This window comes from Cavia porcellus, unplaced genomic scaffold (assembly GCF_034190915.1).
Source record: "Cavia porcellus strain 051 isolate PalLab524CR breed Dunkin Hartley unplaced genomic scaffold, mCavPor4.1 scaffold_16, whole genome shotgun sequence".
Lineage (NCBI taxonomy): Eukaryota > Metazoa > Chordata > Mammalia > Rodentia > Caviidae > Cavia > Cavia porcellus.
The window spans coordinates 29353283-29359146 of record NW_026947499.1 but is presented as its reverse complement, the minus strand read 5'-3'; the positions used below and the strand labels follow the sequence as shown (position 1 = coordinate 29359146).

The 5864-nt window shown below is 38.8% G+C and overlaps 1 non-coding gene across 1 annotated transcript; it reads left to right on the top strand.

Moving 5' to 3' along the window:
- The first annotated feature begins 764 nt into the window (after positions 1–764).
- LOC111754014 (small nucleolar RNA SNORA2/SNORA34 family) lies at positions 765–897 on the top strand. Its single transcript, XR_002788751.1, has one exon. It is a non-coding gene; the product is annotated as a small nucleolar RNA SNORA2/SNORA34 family (small nucleolar RNA).
- The last annotated feature ends 4967 nt before the right edge of the window (positions 898–5864 follow it).

Below are 5864 nucleotides of genomic sequence, written 5' to 3'. Positions count from 1 at the left end.
AAAGGAATTTGGTAGTTAAACAAAGAATGTCTGTATTCTTCTGTGTCCGGGCCTGTAGGTAAGTCCACAGAGACCCTAGAGGAGGAGGGGGATGAAAAGGAAACAAGAGACACAAAGGACGGAGACAAGACAAAGAAGTCCGATCAAGTCTCGTTTATTCAAGGAAGGAATATCAAATATATAGGGTATTGAGGAGGAGGAAGTTGGGTTCTGAGATGTCAGCAGGTAACTTAGCAACAGTGGCAAGACCGAGGGTTATAGGTCAATTCAAATTTCCCGTGCACAGGCTCATAAGGGGGCTGATTAGCAAAATCCTTTAATGAGCCAAACAAGCTAGATAGGCAAAGTGCTGCTTAACTACCAACCTAAACTCCTAGAGGGAGTTAAGGTGGTGTGGCCTGCAGATATAAGGTGGCAGCCAATTACAGGTCTTCCCACACTTCTGTGTTATTTAGATCAGTTACTCTGACTGGGTGTGGTGGTGTACACTTATAATTTGAGCACTTAGGAGGTTGAGGCAGGAAGATCCCCTGAGTTGGAGGCCAACCTGGGTTATGTAGTGAATTCAAGAACAGCCTGAACTGCATAGTGAGATTCTGCCTGAAACAAACAAAAAGGAGCTTTAAATAATAAATCTCAAAGTGACTGAGGGTTGTACTGTTCATCATTTTAAGATAACCGGAAGTTAATAAGCTATACAAGCACAACTCATTTGATATTCTAGCCAACAATTGGTTTTAAGTTTTAAAAAAATCTTTGCACTACTGGCCCCGAATCAAGGCAGCTTCCTGATGCTGTTGGTTTCAAGCAGGAGCCTAAAGAGATGTCTTTCTATGGTCTGTTGGCCTTTTCAGAACTTGGGCAGTGAAATGGTCATTTCATTAGAAAGAAACAGCTTGAAGCAACCCCTCCCCGGCCTGTGAGTGGCTGTGAGCATGGCAGGCTCCAGTGGCCCAGGACGGGAACCACCCCATTTACTGGGACCTGGACCACTAGGAAACCAAGCAATCCCTGCCTGCCCCCGCCCCCTTTTGTTTTGTTGAACTTCAATATACATGAAAGTATGGACAGCTATTTTGAAGAGAATGAGAGACTATGACAGCCATTAGTGACTTCCCTATTGTCTGGTTTTGAAGACCTAAAACACCTCTAAAACACCTTCTTCATTCAGTTCAGATCAGTTTTATACTATGTTGTTTTGTATGAATTCTCTGTATGTGAAGACATGGACAACTATTTGGAAGAAAACAAGAGACAATATGATAGACAGTGAAGATCTCAGGTCATCTAGCTTTGAAATTTATATCTCTTGGGGCTGGGGATTTAGCTCAGCAGCATAAGCGTCTGCCTTGTAAGCAGGCAGTCATGAGTTCAGATCCCTGGTACCGATAAAAAGGAAAAAGACAAAAAAAAAAAAAAAAAAAAAAAAGAAATTTATATCTCTTACATTGCCTTCTTATGTCTTATTTTGTTGTTTTGTTATATTTAATTTTACCCCCTTTAAAATAAAAATTAAAAATTAAAAAAAATCATTGCACTGAGGAATTAATAGCTGTGAATTACCTAGATCTGTGATTGTGTTTGTTTATATGACCTAATGCTAATAGTTTTAAGAGATGCTAAAAAAAAGATTTGCTTGCTCTCTGTAGAACATAAATTGCTATTTTACTGTCTACTCTGCTTAAATTAAGCACCTTGAAATGAGTTTTCAAAAATCATTTTGTTTTTCAGAGAAGCCTTGGAAGTTTCAGACACAAAGACTTTGGGCTTTTCCCACTGTAAAAGACAGCTTAGATACCTCGCTTATGAATAGGCTGATAACAAGTGAAAGGATCTGAGATACAGTGATCAGCTACATTATTAAGAGTTAAAATAATAGGCTGTAGATTAGGACCGGGGCCCAAAACTCCTAAAGGAGTTGTAGTCCCTACTAGGTTCCTGAATTTCAAGAAATTTAAATGCAGAATAACAGTGTTTCTTTTTCTTCTTTTTTGGGGTGGTGGTGGTGGTACCAGGAATCAAACCTAGGAACTTGCACTTGCCAGGAAAGCACTTACCCAATTGAGCTATATCCCTTGACTTTTCTTTAAAATCCCAATTTCCTTTAAACTATACATTCGGAGTAAGTGGCTTAGCTTGAGTTCCAAATGTTCATTTTAAACCCACAGAGCCACCTGTGATTGGTGACTACTAAACAATCGATCAGTTCCAGTGCTCTGCTTATCCATAAGAAATTCTGGACATGATGACCTTCCTGGGACCTTTCCTAACTGGGAACTACTTCTCTTCTTGTTGTTCAAAAAAAAAAGTCTCCTAACTTCCTCCTTTTGACCACAATTTCATTCTTTAACTTGATGAGACAATGAACTGGGATTTACATTGTTCAGTGATAGCAGTTTCACCATCTCAAGTATATTATGTGTTCCTTTCTATATATACAATATTTACACCTGTATATGACATTGATTGGGGCACAAATATGAAACAATGAGATCTGAAACTATTAGTAACCTATATGTGGTGTCTCTTAATTTTGTAATAGTGTAAAGGTTATGCTTTTGTTGTAAGTTGATCCTGTAAGTTAGCAGTATAACTTTTGAATAAAGCATTTCTAATTAGAGACAGTTCCAAGAAAAACATTTTAAAAAGAACTAAAAATATAATTGTCCTATAATGCAGGCACTCATGGTTGTTCTCTTAATATACTGTAAAAGCTACTCAATTGTTTTACTAAATTGCTACCTTATGTAGGGCTTACACTGGTAGTCATAGAAGTGGCAAAAGCCATGTTCCTCTTGTAGAGAGTTTTGTTAAAAAATTTAAGTCCTTTCACTGAGACATACAGAGCTAAAAAAAAATTTAAGTTCTTAGAAAAATAGACATTATTCCCATTTCTCCTTGTATTGTACTTGTATTAAAAAATATATTGCCGGGGCTGGGGATTTAGCTCAGCAGCATAAGCACCTGCCTTGCAAGCAGGCAGTCGTGGGTTCGATCCCTGGTACCAATAAAAAGAAAAAAGACCAATATATATATATGTATATTGCCACACCCAGCAATTTTGGCTTCTTAAAATTAACTGGGGAGCCTGGTATGGTAGTGGACACTTGTAATTCTAGCACTCACACACAGGAGGATGAATCAGGAGGATTACTGTGAGTTTGAGTTTGAGGCCAGCCTGGGCTACAAATTAAGTCCAAGACCTGGTTATATTAAATAATAATACCCTGCTCTAAAAACAAAAGACCCTGTGTCAAAGAACCAAAAAACAACATTAACTTGGTTACTGTGTTTCTTAATTCAAGTCTGCTTTACAGACCAGATTTCCTTTGCTCTTATTGGCTTGTAAGCGTTACTGTTTGTAAGCGTTATTGTTTGTAAGCGTTACTGTTTGTCAAAGTTCGAACATTTTAGGTGTTAACTACAAAATAGAAAGTATTAGACTCGGCAGTGAACTCTAGATAAACTCATGAGCCATTTTTTTCTTTTTCATATTAATTAAATTTATTGGTACTTTTTAAGTATATGTAATGACCACATTCATCAAAGGGACTTTGTATCTGTATATGATACAACTTGATTATTTTTCCCATTCCTCTTTTTTTTTTTTTTTTTTTTTTTTTTTTTTTTTGTCTTTTTCAAAGGATCGAACTCACGACTGCCTGCTTGCAAGGCAGGCACTTACGCCCCTGAGCTAAATCCCCAGCGCGCCCCTCCCCCATTCCTCTAATTATCTTATCCTTTAACTCCTCTTTTTCTCCTTATTTACAAAAGTTTTGTTTCCATCTTTCCTTCTTTTCTCACTTTTTTCTTTTCCATTCCTTCCCTTTTTGGGACAAAATCTCACTATGCAGTGCAGGCTGGCCTTGAGCTCATTTTGTAGCCCCAGGCTGGTTTTGAATTTGAAATGATCCTCCTGCCTCAGCTTCCTAAGTACGGGGATTACAGGCATGTGCCACCACTCCCAGCTCCATTTGAACATTTTCTTCCTATTTCACAATATCTATCATACATTTTCATCCTTCTTTACACTTTGGGTTTCTCACATCTGAAACACAATGTGATATTTATACATATATTTCTGATTTATTTTATATAAGAGTATGCAACCATTTATCTTGAAATGTCTCAAGCTTATGCTTCTTTATGGCAAAGTGGTACTCTATTATATTTTTAAAAACCCACATCTTCTTTATTTTTCATTTTTTTATTTTTATTTTTATTTATTTATTTATTTATTTTGGTCTTTTTCCTTTTTATCGGTACCAGATATCGAACTCATGACTGCCTGCTTGCGAGGCAGGCGCTTATGCCATTGAGCTAAATCTCCAGCCCCCCATCTTCTTTATTTATTCACTAGTTGATGGACATTTGGGCTGTTTCCAAGATTTGGCTATACAAACTATACCACTATAAACATGGATGTGCATTTATCACTGTAGCACAATGCTTTTAATTCTTTTGGGTAGATAGCAAGAAGGGGGATATCTGGGTTGAATGGAACCTCTAGTCCTAGTTTTTTGGAGGAATCTCCACACTGATTACCATAGTGGTAGCACTAGTCTACACACCCACAAACAGCGGAGAAGGCTTCCTTTTCCCCACAGCCCCTCCAGTATTTGCTATTGGTTGATTTCTTAACAATAGTCATTCTTTCTGGGGAGAGGTGAAATCTCAGCTTTGTTTTAATTTGCATCTCTTGAATGACCAGTGCTTTTGAACAGTTTTTCATATATTTATTTGCTATTTTTACTTTTTTATCTGAGAAGTATCTATTTATTTCAGATGCCCATTTCTGGATTGGGCCTTTAAATTGGGGTTGGGAATCTGATATTTTGTTGTTGTTTTGTCCCTTTGTTTTGTTTTCTTTATATAGTCTAGATAGTACTCCATTGTCTGAAGAACAGTGGCAAAATTTTTTTCCAGGTTGTGGATCCTCTCTACTTACTCTGTTAGTGGTTTCTCTTGCTGTGCAAAAGGTTTTTTTTGTTGTTGTTTTTGTTGTTTGTTTGTTTTTCATGAGACAGAGTCTCACTGTACAGTTCAGGCTGACCTTTAGCTCACTTTGTAGCCCAGGCTGGTCTCGATATAGCAAAGATTCTTTCATCTCAGCCTTCTGAATGCTGGGAGTGCAGAACCAGGCCTGGCTTGTGCCAAAGCAATGAAAATTGGGCTGCCTGAGGAAATGACCTGTAATCGCTGAAGCAAAGCCTCAGGCCAATGTCCTCCGTGTCTTGTCTCCGCTCCCCCCAGCGACTCCCCAAATACATGGTTGAGCCAGGCAGTATGGAGAGCCATGCTCCATGCTGTGGCTGGGACTGAGCCTTGAGAAAGAGGCTATGACTTCCTAGGGGAAAAAAGACTGTACCCCAGAACTGAAGCATTGTCCCCAAATTATTAGCTACTACCCCATTTGTTTCACAGATTGTTCTCTCTGCATTTATTGCCCTCTGCATTGCAGAGGTGATCTCAGACCTCCTACCTAGCCCAGCTTATGGTAGTTATGGCAGTCACATATTTCCCACCACACTCACTGTCACTTATCCCTGAGGCACTATTCTCGTGGACAATTAATAAAACCCGGGTTGGGCTCTGGGTTGAGGCCTTTGTTCCGGTGAACCACCATCTTGGCTGGATTTAGGACCCTTTGGCTCCCCACAACTGTATATATGTCTCAGTGTTTTCTTGCTGAGGGTTGCATTGGAAGTGGTAGATTGGAATTAACGCACTAGAATTCCAATAACTTCTCCTTGGGATTATAATTCTAGACCTTCCTGGACTATGATGAGGACAGGAAAGGGTTCTCTATAATTCCTGTGCAGTTGGGGTTTTGCTCATAACGTTTTTGCCTACACTAATGTCTT